Below are 21,561 nucleotides of genomic sequence, written 5' to 3'. Positions count from 1 at the left end.
CAAGGGGAATGAACTCCTAGAACACATCAAAGGGAATGTCACTATTCCTGCTAAGGAACAAACTCAAGCTTTAGCCAAGTATAATAAGGATGAGACAAGAGCTCAAAGGATTCTAATAGAATCCATCAAAGACTCTCTCATTCCTAATGTCTCCAAACTTGAAACATCAAAATAAATTTATGATAAACTAGTAGAGCTATTCTTGGTGAGCACAACTGGAGAAGTGATATCTCTACGAAATGAATTATACAAGATGAAGATATCAAAGGAAGGAATATCTCCCTACTTCATGAAGATCTTTGAGATGAAGGATCAACTTCAAGAGCTAGGGAAGTCATGTTCAACAGAGAAATGACAACTGTAGTACTCAATGCTCTTCCTAAGGATTGGGGCAACTTCACATCAAGCATCTACGCAAAGAAGGAAGCCACCCCACTAAGTGAAATGTGGTCTCTATGCAAGATAGAGGAAACAAGACTTAAAGCAAAGGAAGATGTGGGATCAAAGGAGCAAGCATTTGCTATCATGGCCAAGAGAAAGGGAAAATTTGGCAAATTTGGTCCACGAAGAACAAACAACAAAGATATGTCCAAAATCCAATGTTATGGATGCCAAGAATATGGACACTACAAGAGGAATTGTCCTAAATTAAAGAAGGACAACAACAACAAAAGAAAAAGGGAAAAAGCTCATGTGACTTAAGAAATGAAAGAAGAAGACAAGAAGCAAAAGAAGGAAGATCCTTCGGATCTCTACTATGACTAAGTCTACTTCTTTACTTAAGGTCTTCTTTCAAGGTTTTGAGTAGGATAGAAGCATGTAGGAATAGAATAAAATTGCATGGCTAGAAACATCTTCTAGAATCTAGAAGCATGATGTACATAGAGTTCAAAATACTCATGTAGAAGGAGCATTTATAATAGAACAAAATGCATGGTTAGAAATATCTTCTAGAATATAGGAGCATGGTAGATATAGCTCAAGATATTCATGTAGAAGGAGCATACCTAGAATAGGACCTCATCCACAATGAAATAAAATTGATCATGATTAAGAATTTTAGAAGACCTCCATCATCAAAAGGAAAGAAACATTTGCAGGGTAAGGGTCTTCAAGATCCTATGATGGAATATTCAAAAGAAGATTCATAGACAAAAGCAGATGTCTCATCGAGAATCCCATTCATGGGTTTCAAGAAAAAGATGATATGCAGGCAAAGGTAAGATGAAGCAAGAAGGGCCACACCAAGGACAACCAAATGAAGCTAAGATGATCAAAGGAGAATCAAGATGAGGTATGTATGCATCAAAATTTAATCATGTTATCATTTGTATATTATTGAGTCATGGGAATAGTTCTATGACATGATCAAGTAGGAAAGAATCTCTTTCACCAATGACATGCTCGAAGGCATGTACTACAATGCAATGAAGGTCAACAAAAGAAATACTCACATAAGGAGTATAAGATTGCTGACTAAGAAGCAAGTGAAGAAGGAATGCTGACTAGTCCTAGAAGCAAGCAATGAAGAAGTGCTCTCACAAGGAGCATAAGGTGGTTGACCAATCTATCCAAGAAGAAGAAAGTGAAGAAAGAGATCAAGCATGTGAAGAACACCATGATCACCAAGAATCACTATTTGACAAGATACTTTGAAGACATCTCCCGAAAGAAGGCATGACAACTCTGACAAAGGAAGAAAAAGATCAAAGGACCCTTGACACCTGTGAAGGCCTTGGAGATATGAAAGGTGCAGATAATTGATTCTACTCTACGAAGATGTCATGATGAAGAAGCCATCCAACAAAAGTACCATTTAATGTTGAAGCAATATCAGGATGAAGTCATGAAGGGCTACTAGATCAAAGCATGGGAACAAACAAGTACAAAGAAGCATCCATGTGAAGAGTAGTCTGAAGCATAGACAAGATGACAAAAAATAACCAGATGACAAGAGAACCTGATATATGACAAGAAGGCTACTTTCCACAAGGGAAACAATGACATGACAAAGAAGGAAGGAAAGTCATCGATGGATGATGCCCTACCAAGAAGAAGTTCGAACAAAGACTTCATGACATAAAAGGAAGGAGATCAAGCAGCTGGAGGACCCATGAAGAAGAACTTGCTGATGAATGGAGAAGTCCCTACCTAAGACGGAGTTATAACAAGTTCCCAATTACAAAGGAACTTGGACAAGTACCTTGTCAGAGGATACTTGGCCATGTCTTTCTCAAATTGAGAGGAAGAGATAGACACAACATTCTTGTCTTCACTTGGGAAGAAAGAATGGGAGGATTGGGTAATCATCTGGCATCTGATACTCTTTGAGGATGTGTAGGGCATCCAAAACAAGAGTAGGCAAGAGGACTGATATTCTTTGAGGGTTGGGAACCCAAGATAAGAATAGTTCTAGAATGTCATACTCAGTGAACACCCGAGTGGGTATGTACCTTGAGAGACAATGACTAAGGTGTCTATAAGTCATTGGTCTCGCCAACATTGTGCTCTGATCTATTGAGAGATAGAGTTGTCAGTCAAGGCCTTGCTGTGGAAACAATGTTGGTTACTATGATGCTATAACAGATGGATTGCCAATCCGGTTTCTCTTATGTGAATTCTTCAAGATTGAAAAATAGCCAAACACCTTGTAATGATTTATGAATACCTCCCTAGTTAAGAGGGAGTGTTGAAGAAAGTGTAACTAGGTTCGGTCTTCATAAATGTATCTTTGATATTTGTATTTATTCAAGAAAAGGGAAATTATTTTTATGATATTTATCAATGAGTTTCTTGTTCATTGAAGTAGGTCAAGCACATGTTTAATTGCTTCTAGGAAGTGAAAAGTCAATGTATTTATGTAAGACCCTTAGAGGGCATGTTACACTATGTATAAAATTGTATAAGAGTCAAAGGAATACCTCCAAGAAAAGTCCAAGTCCTCTTTATGCAACAACGTCCTCCAAATGAAGCAAAACGATGGAGAAATTCATGTCGGCCTGAAGATAGCATGTCGCCCTAAAGCAGGGGTAGTCCTCTATATATAGAGGCTGTCCACTCCCTCTCAACGTCCAACAAGCATCTCTAAAATTAGCGAGGATATAAGCCAAGAAGAAGTGAAGGAAAACAAGTCTAAAGGGTCTCCAAAGTGCAGCGAAGAAGTCTCTCTCTCTAGTGAAGGTGAAAGGACCCTATTTCTCTAAGGGTACCCTTCATATGTGGGAAAAACTAGGGCAACAGAACAGTATTATAGTCATACCTCAAGAAGGATCTCGTTCAACAGAAGAAGAAGTCTACTTGAGTAAAGGATAAAAGAAAAACATCTCTTCTAGAAGGTTCACTCAAGGAAGGTCTATCTCTAGACAAGCATTAGAGAAGGAGGACGAAGTGCTGGGGAGCCAAGCGCTGGAAGGAGGAAGTCTATGTGCCAGGAACAAAGTGCAGAATAGAGGAAGGACTTGACTTGTGCTTGGAGGACATTCTAGTCAAGGGTCTAGCGTTTGGAATTGATCAATAAGAAGCTTTAATAAGAGAAACTCGCCAAAGGGTTTTCCTCTCTAAGAGAGAGAGGTTTTGGCCCTGACAGAGAGCCAACATCTGTGTTCTTGTCTTTATGTTTTTGGTAGCAGTTTGATGAAACACACACTAATAATAAGAAGAAGGTCAAGCTAAGATAATTGTAAAAGTGCTTCACAAATTGTTATCAATCAAAGAAGAATCCTAATATACATTATTGCCCTTGATTCTTCAACACTAGGGATATAGTTGAGTCACATGTGGACCCTTTCCTCAACCTTTCTTACACTATCACTAATAATGATGAACCTTTTCCCACTTATGAGGGTGGTCTTGAGGAAAGAGAATTCATTAGATGTATCGTTTCTCCTCATCATAATGAGCTCACAGTGGCTGCCTCTCTTACATACAATCATACTACCGAGCAACTTGCTTGTTGTATCTCTCCATGTCATCGTTCTCCTTATTCTTTCCATCATGACCTTAGGATGGCCATAAAGCAAAACATTAATAAGAAATATCTTGATAGGGAATTCATAAGCAACCATTCTATATTTACAAGAAAGGATCCGACTTTCCATGTTGGTGTCCTTCCCTTCACGCGTTATTCCTCTCTATGATGTTGAACCTCTTATTTTTCCACCCCCCGCCCTTGTAATGCTACATGTCACTCTTCCTATTTCTGTTTTTGGATTTGTTGCATGAATTATTAGAGGGGCATGTGTTCTCATATTGATTTGGAATTTTGGATGATATGTTGGTTGCATTGGGTCTATGATTACACTTAGTATTTGCATAATGTAAGATGCATGTTAGAATTGTTAGTTTTTGTGGCATCAGATGTGTTCTAACCACGAAATTTGGTGGAGAGGCTAGAATGCATGAGATCTCCAAAACTTAGAAATAATTTCTGGAAAAACCACCTAGAGATGACTTAATTAAATTATTAACCTATTTTTTAATGTTTCCTAAGTCTAAATTTAGGAAAACTGGTTAACTAATCATAATTAATTAAGTCAAGGTGAGAATAGTCTAGAAACTCACAAAGATCGACTTCAATATGATCCTATCCCTTGATTAAGTTTTAATCTTGGTCGTTGGTGCTCCAACAGAGGATTATAAGAACTTGTTGGACACTTGGAGAACACACTAGTAGTGTGTGTTCATTGGCAGATCGAGCTATCCAACTGCAGAGGTCGAGCAGGGAAGAAGAGTTCGAGCCAGAAGGGCAACAGGTGTCAGAGGGGCAGGGACAGTGATCCAGAGGAAGATTCCCAGAGCCAGAAGGGCAGCAGGTGTCAGAGGAGGCCGAGTTATTCCGAGTACAGGCAGCTCGAGTGCGGGTAGCACAAGTGCAGGCAGAAGCCCGAGTACGGACAGTCGCGTGAGTACGAGCAGAAGTGTGAGTACAAGCAGCAATGCGAGTGCAAGCAATGCGAGTTGTCGGGGTTACTTTGGGAGGAAGGGAAATTCCCTTAGATAATTTCAACCAGATTTTCTTGCTGTGGATTGCCAGTTTTAGGCATCTAGATTGTACTCAGAATTTCACTGCTGCTTAATAATAAAAACTTTTCCGAAGTTGGGGTTTTTCTGGGACATTTGTCCAAAAATAAGTGTGTTAATTTTTGTGTGTGTGCTAGATTTTCTCAATTTTCAACGTTATTTCTTCCATAGTTTTATTTGTGAAAATCATTGTGAATTATTTGATATTTGCCGTCGCAGACTGCAAATAAATTAACAATTAGAAGAATAATTTCCAATTGCTGCGATAGATGAAATTTTCACAAGAATAGGATGCATTCCATATCTCTTTTTGCATTAGAATTTAATATCATATTATGTTATCATGCTAGAGTAGATGCATTTAGATTAAATTTGCATTCTAGAGTAGATGCATTTAGATTAGATTTGCATTCTAGAGTAGATTTTTTTTCTTGTTGATTTTACAAACTAACAAAAACATGGGCGATCAAAGCATGCCATCAAAACATGCTACCCCATTTGCTTTGTCTTTTATGTGCAAGTAACAGGTCTGTGGTCCCAAGAGATTGCTGGTGTTCTCATGACCTCCCCGTTTGAGTACATGGTTTGTGCACTCTAGTGAGAGCTCATGTTCCAGTTGGAGCTAGATGTTACCCACCATTGGTGGGTGACCCCTAGTGTTACTTGGGAGCGGGAGCGAAAGTTGGGAGCGGGAGCGACATTTTCAAAAGCTCCCGGTTTGGGAGCGAATCCCGGAGCGATTTTTATATAATATATATATTTTTTATATTTTGATACATATATGTCAACAAAAACATGTAGAATGATGAATTAGATATAAAAAACATAAAAACACAGATTGATCTTAGAACCATCAACCATATAACATCAATCATCTAGAAGTTATAATCTTCATCAACCATGTCCACAAGTTAGTAACATACAACATATTGAGTCTCGTGAATCATGATTCATCAATCTTAAAGTTTCAACTTCAAGCTTTCAAAATTGAAAATTCAATATATAACATTTATCATCATTGATCACCAAAGTTGTACTTGTAAGCTAAGTTTAAAGTTTAAACTTTAACCATTACAAGAAATAATATCTAACATGAAATGAAATGTTATAAAATGAATTATGAAATGAAATGAAACAACTTTCACGAAGCATCATATTCATAATTCAGAATCATTACCAATGAGTTATAATTGCCAACTTCAAACTTCAAACTTAAATTGTCACAGTCATATATTGTTTACAAAAAATATCATTATGATATGAAAGAGTCAAGACTCAATAGTTATGAAAACTAATAGAAACTAGAAAAGACAAGTAAATTGTAAATCTATTATCTATTACTACATGTGACCCTTGCCACGAGAAGTGTCTAATGTATGAGTAGGTCGTGGTGGTCTTCTAGGAGTCTCCTGCACAGACCGACGACCAGAACCAGAAGGCACATGCCCTCCACGTGAGGGTGTAGATGGAGGCGGCGACAACAAAGGAACAAGACTCGGAACTCGAGCACTGCTACTGGATGGTGGAGGTGGCATGGTTGTTGCTTCATCTTCCTCTCTTATAAGTTCCGCTTCCAGTTCTTCAAGATGTATAGTGCCATCCTCCAAATTATCATCCTCTGGGTGGTTGTCCCAAATTTTATAAGTTGGATCCTCATAAGCCTGATCATAGTAATGAGTCAACAACCTCAAGTTGTAGTGCACATAAACCAAGCTTTGTGCCTGGTTTTCATTGAGTCTGTTTCTTTTCACATTATGTATGAAGTTGTAGGTGCTCCAACACCTCCGCAGAAGAAGTATTTACAACCTGTGAGAGAACTTTTTTCGCCAATTTTGGCAAAAGTCCATGGCCGCCATATGATTCCCACCATGTGAGAGCATCAAATCTGTCTCTATCTTCCATTGCATGAAAGGTACCAAACAAACCAGTGCAACTGAAGTATCTGCCTATTTCAAGACGTACACTAGCACATTCCTCCCTGTCAGGTATCAACTTTTCTAATGCTTGCAAATATCCTGTAGATACCTCTTCATCTATATGGGGTTTGGCCCTAACCCCACCTCCTGGTGCATGTTGGCCCAACCAAGATATAGAGTAGTATTTTGGCGTAAGAATATATGCCAAGCAATGTAGTGGAACATTAAGTTTATCCCACCATATACACACACAATCATGAATTAGTTTGTACAAGTTGGAATCATTGTTATGAACAATATCTTTTATTTGCCCCAACATGGTATCCATCTGCTCCTACACCTCGCCAATCTCTGGTTTATCTGTATCTGCAAACCGAATCATGTGATAAATGGGCTTGGTGAAATCCAATACTTGCCTCACATGTGCCCAAAACATACCATCAAGAGTGGCTTTCTCCACCTATTCAAAACCTTGCCTGTCCGCTGCATTTGTAGCCCTTTTCTTTAATACTTGCCAGTGTGGACTTGATACCATGCTAGCCAATGACTCCCTTACCTTCAAAAGGCGCCTGAAGGTGAGGTAATAGCTACCAAATCTAATCCTCGCAATCTTCAACAACTCCAATCTTGAGTGACTGTGGAAAAGGCCATGGGTATTGGTATGATTTGTAATAAATTTTATCATTTGTTTGCCTTTCTTGTACAAATCACCAATCCATTTGTATTGTTCATTTTTGTTCTTAATAATATCATGCATCAAAAGGTTCATTGTGTGAACCAAACACCTAGAGCAAAATATGTTCGTGTATTTATCCTCAATAATTGCTCCCGCTGCCTTACAATTAGGAGCATTATCGGTGATGACTTGGATGACATTGTATGGCCCAATACGTTCAATTGTTTCAAGTAATGGTTCTGCAATGTTAATGGTGGTCTTGAACTTGTCTGAGTAATCATATACTAAAAGAAAGATGGCACTACTAACAGACACAATAAGAACATCTATCAATGGCTTGCCTTTTACATTTGCCCATCCATCTGATACAATGGACACCCCATGGTCAGTCCAAGAACTTGTCATTCTATTCAAAGAATGTGATATTTTTGCTTTTTCATGATCAAGTCCAATGGTTCTTGCCTTGTCATACCCAGGGCTCTTGTATCCTTTAGGGGCATCATTTATGGCAGAAACCATTTTGTGCCAATAAGGTGAGCGAAGAACATTGAATGGTATCCCACATGCATAGAGAAACCTATAAACTTTTGAATCCACATCATTCCTACACCCTTCATCAAGGAAATCTGATATGGTTCTACGCCTTAAACCTGGTGACCCTGTGCCTCCATATCCACTGCCTTGGGAGGACGCTGAAGGAGTTCTTTATGCATGTGATTGTGAGCTTGGTTCAAAGAAACCCTCTGATTTTTTAGATTTGTATTGGGCTTCTTCCTCTTCCCTTATGTATTTGGCTCTATCTGCTGCTGACACGCCTGTACAAGTTTTGATTCCTATTTGTTTATTTCCATCCCATGGCATTTTCCCGCAGAGGTGTTTTTTGGCATGGGTGTATGAACCTGTGTAATTATTGTTGCAATGTGGGCAATGAAATTTAGTGGTTCCACCCCCTTTCCCTGCTTCAGCCCTGTTAACTTATTTCCACAATGGGGTTTGGTCTTGTTTAGTTTTTTGAGCTAACTCATGTTCACTCTCCTCCAGCTCCTCCTCACCGGGGTTTTCATCAAATCCACTATCCCCCTTCTTCATCCCCTTCTTCATTTTCAATTTCAACCCTCCTCTTTCTAGTCTCCAGCACCATAATAACCAAAAAAGGAATCAAAAAGAAGAAAATGCCAAGAAATATAACCATGATGTTTGAAATTTGAAGTTTTGAATCTGCAAAATTTTAAAAAAATGGAATGGGAATGGGAAATAGAGAAAATTATTTATTTATTTAGGAATAAACATTAAAAAAAATTGCTAGACGCTCTATTCAATATTGTAGAGCCTACCTCTTTGGCGTCCAATCTCCCCTTGCAAGCTCTTCAATTTCCCCTTGCTCCTTGCTTTCTCTTGCTCTCTCCTTGCTCTCTCTCACTCTCTCCTTGCTCCTCTCTCACTCTCTCCTTGCTCCTCACTCTCACCCTCTCTCAATCTCCCTCTCTCAATCTCAATCTCACTCTCACTCTCACAATGATGAAATGAAATGAGGGAGGGTCTATTTAACCCTCCCTCCCTCACAAATTTTCCACATTTTTTTTACCACCAAAATTTATTTATCTATTAATTTTTTTTTTAATTTATTATTATTATTATTATTATTTTTTTCGCGCATTTCGCTCCCGTTGGTCGCTCACGTCGCTCCGGGAGCAATTTTTATAACTTGGGAGCGGTCGGGAGCGATCGCTCCTGGAGCGACGAGAGCAATGCTCCCTGCTTCGCTCCGGAAATAGGCAGGGAACGCAATTTTTTTTACGGGAGCGCGCTCTCGACCTGCTCTCGAGTCGCTCCCGCCCAGAGCGCGGATTGGGAGCGGGATCGGGGGGGGGGGGCACTCCCTCGCAACACTAGTGACCCTTATAGGAGAACTTTTCTCCTAGATTTGTCTCCAGCCGACAATCAACAACCCCTTGCAGCCCCCTGATAGATCGATGTGCTACTTTTCTCCGCCACCTGAGCCAACCATTTTGTGCACTTGTTCATCCGTTATGATCATATGTTTGAAGGTGGGTCATCCGACCTTGAAGGTATGATTTTTCATTATGTAAATGGGTGTTTATGCTTTCTTTTCTTGGGCACATTTGGGTATGGAATAATGGGGGGATTCGGCGGAAAGCATGAGCTTTGGTCGTACTCTTGTTCCCTTACCTCCATTTGGGGGGTTAATCTTGTATCCTAGTCCCGTGGGATCTCCTATATTGGTGTCATGTCCCTTCTCAAACACATTTGTAACAAGGTGTTGCTACATAATTTTGCACAATTTTGGCTAAGGAAAAGAACCCATCATTTTTGACTTAGGGACTTAGGAGGCAATTCGACTTAATTTGGTTGCTAGTGAAATGTGGGGGCCACCCACAAGGGAATTTGAATTGGCCCATTCGAATAGCTTGGAGGGAAAGTCGAATAGGTGGATGGAGGAGCCCACATGAGGCAAGGGAGGCCCAAGGAGTGATAAGGAGGGAGCAACTGTCATTTTGGGATTGATTCATACATCTTGCAAACAAAATCACTTGACTGTTCACTCTGCTATTTAGCTGAGTCAACTGATTGTTTAGCCACGAATCTCTCAAGCGGGAGATTCAACCTCTACTTCGGGGGACCATCCGTGCCCACCTTAGAGAGGTAGTTCTACAAGGATTTCAGGAGTTTTGGGGCAGTGACATAGCACCACCAACTAGCGCAGAGTAGGGAGTGCGTATTTTTGGGCAGCCAGAGAATACACAGAGGGAGATAGAGGCCAACAGAGATCAAATTGTTTGTCGGAGAGTTAGAGAGCTAAGACAACAACAATAAACCAACATTCTTACTGATTTTTACAGCTAGCAGAGCCAACATTCCAGCAGTTCGAATTGCTGGGCTAGGGGACAACGCAGAGGCCACTCAACAGTTTTTCGTGGAGCTTAGGAGTAGGTGTCTTAGGCCAAGAGCTCACCTAGGAAGTCAGGGATTGGATAGCAAGGGTCAGCCTAGCACTTTGGGGGCATTTCCGGGAGGATTTACAAGCAATTTCCAGCAGGCCGAGTTTTGCAGTTGCAACTGAGGTTGGGCTCCAAGGGGGTCGAATTTCAGAATTCTAAACCAACCAAAATCTTTTCTGGGTTTTCTAGGTTTTTGACAAGGATCCCAAATATAAAGTTTCATAATTTTCTGAGCACTAGAGGTGGGGTTTTAAGCCGCATCTTTGTAGCATACAATGTAGAAGTGTTGGGGATTGAATAGTGCATTTCGGGGTTGATTTTGGGAAGTCCAAGTTGGGCCAAACCATTTCTGGGTTTTTGTGGGTTTTGTACAAGGAGTTTGTAGCTGAAGTTTCATCATTTTTTGAGTGCTGGAGGAGGAGTTTCTTGCAGTCCCTTTCCAGGTAGTAGTGAAGTTTTCTGGGCAGCGCAGAGCATTAGAGGAGCAGTCATTTCCAACATTTGAGATCATTGTATTATCACCTGGGTTCTGTCACGCTTGCCATTGAGGCAAGCCCAAGTGCATTCCTCCATACTATTGTACTTGCTCCATTGATTAATAAAATGGCTCAGCTGGTTCTTAATTCCAGAGTTTTTATGAGCATTTGCTGATTGTTTAAAATTTTTGTGCTGTAAATCGTTTTTGCTTTGCATATCACTATTTATTTAAGTTTGGAACATTACAGTGGTATCAGAGCATGATCTTGGCCTAGTTGTGGGAAATTAGCCAGAAGATCATGGAAGCTTTGGGTATGAGTGCACAGTGACGGGTGAACCGGAGACAAACCCATGGCTCAAGGGAAATCCAGTATGCAAAAATTCTGGGGTAGAATTCATTAGGACGATGAGAGGTTGGCCCAGTTGAGGAGGGTGATAGACCAAACCCATCCTCACCCTTACAACAAAGACGTTAGAGGTGAGCAGACCGTGGGGGTGCAACCATCTACATCGTGTGGGGAAAGTTGACTAGATCAAGGTACGAGATCTCCTGAAAAGGAGCAAACATGAAAAAGACAGTTAGAGGGTGAGACCAGGGGGCGCTTTTGCTGGTGGAGACCTGGCTTTAGATATCAGGAGCCTGAGGAGGAGGTTGAGCATGATGCTAAGAGCCCACAGGATGGTGAGGAGCACATCGATATACCCAGTGTGGCGCAGGAGTCACCTTTATTAGAGACCTCTTTGATAGCCCCAGTTGACACCCTGGTGGAGAGGATAGAGCCTACTCACATAGAGCCATTTGTTGAGGGGGTGCCATCCCTGGACGAGATGCCAACAATTGTTGAGGTATCTGGAGCCGTGATCGAGTTTACAGGTGATAGATGCCCATGACAGTTCCATCAGTTTCAGGCCAACCTTCTAGCATTAAAAAGGAAGGCCGCGTTAGTGCGAGAGGCGATTTTGCAACAAAATGAGGAGCTGGAGGGCATGAGAGCGGTTTGTGCCAAGTCCACGACCAAATTGACTCATGTTGGGGAGCAGTTGGATTCCCTACTGGTGCAGCTAGAGTGCACGTTGGAGCATGAGAGCAGCCCTCTTCGAGCATACATAGACAGGGTTGGCAACACTGTTAGGTTACCTTGGCCCATTGGACAGAGGGAGATAGAGCTACCTAGTCAGATTGTATGTATTGACCAGGATAGCGAGATGAGACGACCTGAGTTGCACAGGGTGCAACATCTGCATGCTGGGGTTGTTCTATGTGCGAGAGTTCGTGCATTCGATCCCTCTCTTGGGGTTGGGTGGCGAGAGATTCTGAGTTGGTACCTGGTGGAGTGGACTATGGAGATGGTAGTGGACCCAGGTGGAGCTCAGTAGGAGTTTCCAGGCATTGGGGATGCTGGAAGCCTCGACTGGCATTGGGATCTAGGAGGGACCACCTATCATTTCCCATGTATGCCGGTTGACTACAACCGAGATGGTGTAGTTGACCTAGCAGTTGAGCATGCACATTCGCTAGGGGAGTCTCGGTCAACACCAGTGGCCGACTAGTTTATGGACAGACTCTTTTGGTTTTCTTGGTATGGCATTTGTACACGGGATCACTGGGTGATCAACATACTCTGGCAGGAGTTTGTCGGAGGAGGTGGCATTGGTAGGCCACCAGATGGTGCCTTGCATGGAGCTGGGGGCTCTTCACTTTTGTGCGGGGCACAAAGGACACAAAGGAGCGGAGCAGTGGTGGCATCATTGCTGACACATAGGGAGAGTCACTTCTCGGATCCCTTAGGGGGGATTTGGAGGGAAGATCCATTCATCGGTGGGGATAATGATGTGATGGTGGAGGTGATGATACTGATCGGGTGTGGCCTAACACGTAGAGACATAGCTCTAGGCCATCATATCCAGGGATGTGTGGGAGCATCTAGCGTTGAGAAGTGGTCTATAGGTGGGCATGGAGATGCATGGTGGTGTGCTGTAGTGTGTTGGATTGCGTTCCTGAGTGGGAGTGCCTCACATCGCAGTGAGTACATGCGGGGAGTGACAGGTGCAGTGGCACAGGTAGGAAGCAGGACAATACAGGATGACATAACTGCAACTGAGGGTATCCAACAGTGTACAGGGGTAGGTCGCGGTGTACAGTGCCATGTCCAGGAGTATTGGGATGATCGGTGGTATGTAGAGGCGTATGGTGCTGCATAACAAGCTCTTGGAGTATTGCCTGCATGGACACCCATGAACGGAGATAACGAGCATACCTTTGGGTGTAGTTCGCCGAGGATGGATGGGGACATAGATGAGCGATACTTGATGGAATCTGCGGGGACTCACACTCTTGACCCTCTTCTACGTCACTTATAGGAACGGGCGATTTGGTTGTTGTCCTTTAACACTCTGGGCATGAGCAACAGGGGATGAGGAGCTCACCCAAGATATTTGGATGACACTTGGTGCGATAGAGGGGAGACTTCTCAGTGGGGGCATCGAGTTGGTGCGCGAGTTGACAACCACAGGTCGAGGGATGAGGTGATCACTGACAGGGATGGCATATCATTCATCACTGATCCTATGCCTGGGGAGCTGGTCATAGGGGAGACATGTTTCACTCTTTCCATAGGGCATGTCTGGACCATGCATGAGCAGAGGATATCGTGTACGGCTGAGATAGTTGTCCAGTATGTATCTGAGTTCTCGACATTGTATCGACACATTCTCCAAGGGGTGGGTAGCCGAACTAGTGGCGATGGTTGGTAGGAGCAGGATGGATCCGCATACACTGAGTCCATTGCGCATATCAGATTCCCATCTATTGGTTGCATTTAGGGGGTAGCTATTTGGCACACGTGGTTTCTAGTGGTCATCAGTGCTACACAGTGGCAGGCACTAGACAGTTTAGCATGCCTCAAATTAGTTCATGATGTATGGAGCCTATATATGGGTGGCATGTAGGGACTAGAGATGAGGGCTAAAGGGATTCCATCGGTTGTCAGGGCTATGCCACAACAGGTTTGCCTATGGTATGCAGGGATTCAATTGATCAATAAATCACTCATGATGAACGGAGTCGTGGCAGAGAGTGATATAGTTCGCTCTTGGGATGACACATGGGTGTTCGCAGAGGGTTTCATCATATGGGGAGGCAAACATTCTCTATTGCTGCACAGGTTCAAAGTTAGATTTGGATGGGTAGGCCTTGGCGCCATGGAGATGCCCAGGCAGGATGTGTCTCGCCCCTTTCAGTATTGCACCATCTAGTTCCAGGAGAGGAGGATACTGTCTGCACACGATGGGTAGTATGACATATTCATAGTAGTGCAACATCAGCATGGTGGCACCACTCTGGGACTAGCTCAATAACCTTTAGGGATGCGCCGACTACTACAGGGGGAGATCATACAGATCTTCCATTGGGCTTTAGCGAGTCACTGATGGAGCAAGGGACTTTTGGTACTTGCACCGGGCAGGATAGTGAGTGGAGTGAGGGGAGCTTCATGTTGGACAGGATGGCTTAGGATCCTGGTATTGAAGGATTCTTTCATATCAGAAGTGTGCTGAGGTCAGGGACGATTCAGTGGCACATCTGGGACCCTAGCACATGTTGTAGTGATAGTGGGGATCAACAGTTAGAGAGGATGCTCATTCAGGCATTGCTTGAGGACAAGCGATTTTTGGAGCGTTGGAGGAACTTGCCGAATGATGATGCCACCTGGGAGGGTGAGCACATATTGGAGCACCCGCTTTGTGGTGCTTGAGGGCAAGCAACATTTGGGAGGGGAGGACTGTCATGTCCCTTCTCAAACACATTCGTAACAAGGTGTTGCTACACAATTTTGCACAATTTTTGCTAAGGAAGAGAACCCATCATTTTCGACTTAGGGACTTAGGAGGCAATTCAACTTAATTTAGTTGCTAGTGGAATGTGGGAGCCACCCACATGGGAATTCGAATTGGCCCATTCGAATAGCTTGGAGGGAAAGTCGAATAGGTGGGCGGAGGGGCCCACATGAGGCAAGGGAGGCCCAAGGAGTTATAAGGAGGGAGCAACTCTCATTTTGGGATTGATTCATACATCTTGCAAACAAAATTACTTTACTGTTCACTTTGCTGTTTAGCTGGGTTAATCGGCTCTTTAGCCACAAATCTCTCAAGCGGGATATTCAACCTCTACTTCGGGGGACCATCCCTGCCCGCACTAGAGAGGTAGTTCTACAAGGATTTTAGGAGTTCCGGGGAGTGACATAGAACCACCAACCAGCGCAGAGCAGGGAGTGCGTATTTCTAGGTAGCGAAAGAATACGCAGAGGGAGATAGAGGCCAACAGAGATCAGATTGTTTGCCAGAGAGTTAGAGAGTTGAGATAGCAGCAATAGACCAACATTCTTACTGAGTTTTATAGCCAACAGAGCCAACATTCCAGCAATTCGAATCGCTGGGCTAGGGGATAGTGCAGAAGCCACACAGTAGTTTTTCATGGAGCTTAGGAGCAGGTGTCTTAGGCCAAGAGCTCACCCGGGAAGTCAGGGATTGGATAGCAAGGATCAACCCAGCACTTTGGGGGCATTTCCAGGAGGATTTACAAGCAGTTTCCATCAGGCTGAGTTTTGCAGTTGCAGTTGAGGTTGGGCTCCAAGGGGGTCAAATTTTAGAAGTCTAAACCAACCAAAATCCTTTCTAGGTTTTTCTGGGTTTTTGACAAGGATCCCAAATATAAAGTTTCATAATTTTCTGAGCACCGGAGGTGCGGTTTAAAGCCGTATCTTTGCAGCGGATAGTGTAGAAGTGTCGAAGATTGAATAGTGCCTTTGGGGGTCGATTTTGGGAAATCCAAATCGGGCCAAAAAATTTCTGGGTTTTTGCGGGTTTTGGCCAAGGAGTTTGTGGCTGAAGTTTCATCATTTTCTGAGCACCGGAGGAGGATTTTCTTGTAGTCCCTTTCTAGGCAGTAGTGAAGTTTTCTGGGCAGTGCAAACTTGCAAAGTATTATAGGAGCAATCATTTCCAGCATTTGAGATCATTGTATTATCACCTGGGTTCTGTCACGCTTGCCATTGAGGCAAGCCCAGGTGCATTCCTCCATACTATTGTACTTGCTCCATTGATTAATAAAATGGCTTAGTTGGTTCTTAATTCCAGAGTTTTTATGAGCATTTGCTGATTGTTTAAATTTTTTGTGCTGTAAATCATTTTTGCTTTACATATCACTATTTATTTAAGTTTGGAACATTACAATTGGCTACTAGCTTTAGGAGTGGCACTACATGGGAAACCCTGATTTTGGTTGCATGGTCTCGCTTCCTAATACCATATTTCTCACTCCCCTCCGCTCATTGGAACCCCTTTCACATTTTTCCTCATCTGGGTCCACATTTGTCCATTGGGTCCAAAAGGTGTTAGCCTCCCCTTCCCCTTGCCCACACCTTGTGTTGGGCTTGAAAAGATGCCTTGGAGGTTGATGCAGCTAAAAATAAAGAAGCATAATAGGGCCACATACAACAAGAAATGTACCACAAAATGCAAAATATGGTTGGGACAAAAGAATTTAACGTGTGGGCAAAAGCCAAACTTGAGCTCTACCCCTTATTATTATGGCCATTAGCATGGTTCTTAGGCCCCCTATGAGTGCCCCCTACATCATTAAGGAACCCATTATTGGCCCAACCCTCGGTGGGCAATGAACTTCCCAACCTTTAGGGGGTATTCATTGCTACATCTTACACACCATGCTCTCATTCCTTTGAGCCCCAAACACTGAAAAGAAGAAAAATCAATAAAAGGAAATAAACATATAAAGAAGGGTGTAAAAACAAAGGCTGAAGTAAGTCATGTACCATGATTACTCCCTCCTACATTCATACACCCAAGGTGTGGGCCTCCTTCATCATAGATACCTTTGTACCATGGCATATGGCTTGGAACCTTCCCTCTTGCCCTCACTCCATTCCATCATTATTTCATATGACACCTGCCATTTGATGGATGTAGATGGACTTGTCATTCCCATACAGGATGAAACCACCTAATAGGGTCCTTCATTAACCTCTTGAGCAAGGTAACACCTGTACATGTTTAAGCCCATTTGGAAGGACATGCTACTATGAAGTGTCCTTTTCTACCCTTGATTAACAAGCTTATGTACTCAAATGCACTAATGATTAATTCTATTGGAAGGTGAGGAGATGCATTAGATCTTATATAGGGTTGCAAGTGAGTCTTCATCTTGGACTTGGCCTCCCTATACGGGATCTAAGCCCTCTAGAGTGTCATAATGGCACTTGTAGGGTGAGCATTGAGAGCCATGGACCTCCAGCCTTGCAGAGCAGTGATTGTCACACTATGGGCTTCTTCAACACCACCACATCGCTTGTTCGTGCCCTAGTTATAAAGAGATGATGACGCACTTGGACCACGTTGCCCAACCGGCCACACGTTGAATCCGACACTCGGCAGTTGATGTAGGGCCTAGAGGAGGTTTTGTCTCATCCAAAGAGACATGGGAGGGACATGTGTCATCTTCTAGCCCTCATTGATGGAGCACCGACTTGTTGTTGAGCCACTTGGAGACCCATGAGTCCATTGCTTGTGACCCATAGCCACTTGGGAGCACTGTTGACCACTACCGGTCAACTACACATGCAGTACACCCCCATTTTCTTGCAAAAAGGGGTAGCACCTGATCGACGTGTCCGTGCCATCTTGCAGTCATCAGCAGCTTAATCATTTTGATTGTAAACCCAGTCTGCATGTATGAATTGTAAATAATCTTAGCAGATATGAGTCTTGTATGTAAATTGCCTAGGTGGACCTAACTTTCTAATGGTGATCTACGTCCCGGAAGGTTTTTCGTCTCACCGATCCATGATCGGCAGAGTTTTCCTTCAGCCTGACCCCAAAGCCGGGATGGATTTTATCATTAGAATTTTAGGAGAATCCTAGTGTGTTAATCTGCTAGATTATAGCTGTGTCGCAGAAACTGGGTTATTTGTGTGGGTCTATGTTAAAGGGGTTTTCCTCCCTTAAGATGTAAAATTGTAAAAGTCATGATGAAAAGTGTTCTTGAGGGTTAGAAAATGTTTTAATCCCCCTCATGAGTCCTAAGTCCTAGGTCCTAGGTGATGTTTCCAAAGGCTAAGTTCGAGGATCCATTTAGAAAATGAATTAAAAATAATAAATAAAAAATAAATAAATAATATATATAAATTAAAAAAATGAAAAAATAAAAATAATAAAAAATTATAAAATAAAGCAAAAACCCTAAAATAATAAAATAATAATATTTTGAGTGAATGCATGTAAAATATCATTTTTTAATAAATCGATGGATGAGATTAAGAGATGTCTTGATTCTCATCAACGGTCGAGATCATTTCGACATGGATCACTCGAACTAGCCGTTGGGATCATTTCCTTTAAATAGGGTGCTAGGGGTCATTTCAGATCATTGGATCTGTGAGTCTTGTACTGAAGAAGCTCTCTTGCAATTTGTTTCTGGTTAATAAAAGAAGACTTTGGGGTTCAAATCTTGCTGGTGTTACTCTCTGGAAGTGCTGTGAGCTGTTTTATTTTCTGCATATTTTATTTTTCAGCCATTAATAACAGCTTATTTTTAGAGTATTGTGAGCACAGGTACCTTGTTCACTTGCTAGGGTTTGAATGGTGTTAGGGTTTCTGAAGTAATGGCAGGTATCTCCATTGTTTTATGAAATCTAGCATCATTTTTGCTCTCTTTACTGATGGTTGATTTACGCTGTGCAGAAAACTCTCATTGAAGAAGATTGGTGGGTGCTTGGGGAAGTTCTCAGCTGAACCAGCCAACTCCCACAGGCTCTTTCTTGCAGAGCCTAGCTGATTTTTTCCCTAGGTTAATCATTTAGTTTTTCTGCTCTGAGTTTGCATGAAAAATTTTCTGAAGTTTTCATCACAAATTTGACATTCTGAAAATATTATTACTGCTGTATTTGCTAAATCTAGCTGTTAAAGGGCCAAAATTTGTAAATTACTCAGCTGATCTGTGGTTCCAAATTTTGCCTTACACACAGTTTTCATTAGGGTTTTGTTTTCTTGTAATTGCAGGTACAGGGTTTTGAGAAATTCTTCAGGGGTTTCCAGAGCGGGAAAGATTGAAAATTTTGTGATCAAGTTACGGGATTTTAACCTCTTCTGCTGCCATCTTCAGTTGCCCAACCTGCAAATCTATTTTCAGTCAGTGTTCTCCCTTTACCAGTGCATATCCTTCTTTGATTTATACGCTACTGCACCGTGGCCACCATCCAGCTACTAAAAGGTTCCACCCATTGCTTTCTACAACATATCATTTCACACTCCTACGTTTTCTCTGCAGCCTCCATTTGCTGCCCAGTTCATGCGGCTCACCCTTGCTGCTCCTGCATTCTCAGTACCCATATATTTTCATTAACTTGCATAAAACATTGCCTTTTTTTTCGTTGTTTGCTTTCATCTGAGGCTCCATAAACTGCCGGACCTGCATATTTGCCTCATCCCCCCCTGCAATTCCGCTGCACGACTTTCTGCCAGAAAAGGGAGGTGCTGAAACGTTTTTTTTTTTGAAAAAGGATAGCAGTGTTGTTCGCTGGCATTACGGCTGAAGCATTACGCTATTAGAAGCCCGCACAAGGCAACGGATACACATTGGCAACCAGATCAGTTGTTTTTCAAAGCTTCTTCAGCAGCCTTTGTGCAGCTGCTCCATTGGAATCACGCCATAACCAAGCCGTCTCAGATCTGAGCAGTATTAAGAAGGCTGAATACTTTCAAACAGTGGCGTGAAATTATATCAGGTAGCAAATCCGATCTCAAGTCGAAGCACTCAAGTGAGTTTCAAAACGATTCGCATTTCTATCGCCGTCACCTCTGCCTATCGAAAATTTTTCCACACGTTCGGTCATTTTTTCGTTTTACGCTGAGCGAGGGTTACGATTCTCAGTGTTCGGCATTCTATTTATTTCGGAGTGTCTTAAATTTAACGTTATGATAGCGTGGTTAGGTGCAAAACCTTTTTTTTAGGATTATAGTTCAGCAGTAGAAAGGATTTCCCTTCCTTTTTTTAATTAAGGATTCGATTTAGGATTATTTTAGTTTCTCTTTAGTTCTAATTTAAATTTTAGATTTATTTCAATAATTTTGCATTAGCTTTTAGACGTTAATATTAGGTTTTAATTTGTTTGAGCTTAGTTTAAAAAATTTAGATTTTATTATTTGTTAAGTTTCAACTTTTTTTTTTTAGATTTTATTAAAATAAATAAATAAATAAATAAAAAAAATAAAAATAAAAAGAAAAATAAATAAAATTTTCTTTGAAGTATAGATTTAGAACTAGCATAAAAAGTATTGTGGGAAATTTTGCTAGTTTCAGTTTTTCTCGGGAAATCATCACGTCATATTTTTCACGCTGAGATTTAAATTTATGTGGAATAAATGTTTATCATTTTAGACAAGTCTGCACATGAATGATCATCTTAAAGATTCGCTGCATATGATATCTGGTTAATGATTTATAATTGCGTGGTTGTTTAAAGCATTGATTGAAATTTTCTTAAACTGTTGGATATCGGTCATTACAAAAACTTTGTGGTTTTAAAAGGATATCTCGCGTCGTTCTAGTCGTTTGATGATAAATGATTGTTGTTCATGGTTTGTATTTCTATATCATCTAGCAAGTAATCATTTAAACATAAATCTTGTAAGGCACTGGTCCGCTAAATTAATAAAATCATTTTAGTGCTTCGTGTCTCCCAAACCAACTGACCAACAGTTGGTCTCCTTCACCTCATAGGGTCTACCCCCCTTAGCCGTGGGAGACAGGCTTAAACGGAGAGATCGGGGATCAGGGTGACAGCTTCCGGTCTGAGCGCTCTCGTGTCAATCTGTGCGACAACATTTTTTGGCACCGTTGCCGGGGATAGAGTTTTTTCTGTCCTTGGTTCTTTCATCTCAAGCTTTTCCTTGCTTTACTTCTTGTTCAGGTGGCGACTCCACTCCATATATTATCTTCAAGGGTGTACACTAGGAGACATCCAAGCAGTCTGTGCAACCCTACTCCTGATCCTGAAAAGGTCCTCAGGGTACGATTACACAAACTCGTTTCTCGTACACTTCTTGTAGACCTTGGACAAGAAGCCCTCTCTGATATTCATTTGTTATTTAAAGGTCAAGCTAGACACAACATCATGGATATGTATGCCCCTTGTGATTTTTCTAATATTCCAGGATATCCCAACGATATTCCATCTGTTGGGATCGATAAATTGCCTAATTTTCAAGGGAATAATGCGATTAGTGCTAACTCTCATTTGCGAGATTTTAGCATATGGATGGCTAAATACGCAAGATCTGCTGATTTTGATCATGAGGATGTCAGAATGACTCTTTTCATCTTAACTCTAGGAGGCGATGCTTATGATTGGTTTGCAGAAAAGCCTCAGAATTCATTTAACTCTTTACAGTCAATCATTAATGCATTTAAAGAAAAATATGGAGATAAGAGAGAAGGAAGACA

The 21,561-nt window shown here is 41.8% G+C and overlaps 1 protein-coding gene across 2 annotated transcripts in view; it reads left to right on the top strand.

Moving 5' to 3' along the window:
* The window catches only part of LOC149263425 (protein TIC 22, chloroplastic-like), a 348,042-nt gene that overhangs the window by 66,833 nt on the left and 259,648 nt on the right, over nucleotides 1-21,561 (top strand). The window lies entirely within an intron of this gene.

The sequence above is a fragment of the Pinus tabuliformis genome, chromosome 6, assembly GCF_031772625.1.
Source record: "Pinus tabuliformis cultivar Carrire ecotype Pingquan chromosome 6, CPIR1, whole genome shotgun sequence".
NCBI lineage: Eukaryota > Viridiplantae > Streptophyta > Pinopsida > Pinales > Pinaceae > Pinus > Pinus tabuliformis.
The sequence above is the reverse complement of the archived record's forward strand: the minus strand, read 5'-3'. Positions and strand labels throughout refer to the sequence as shown.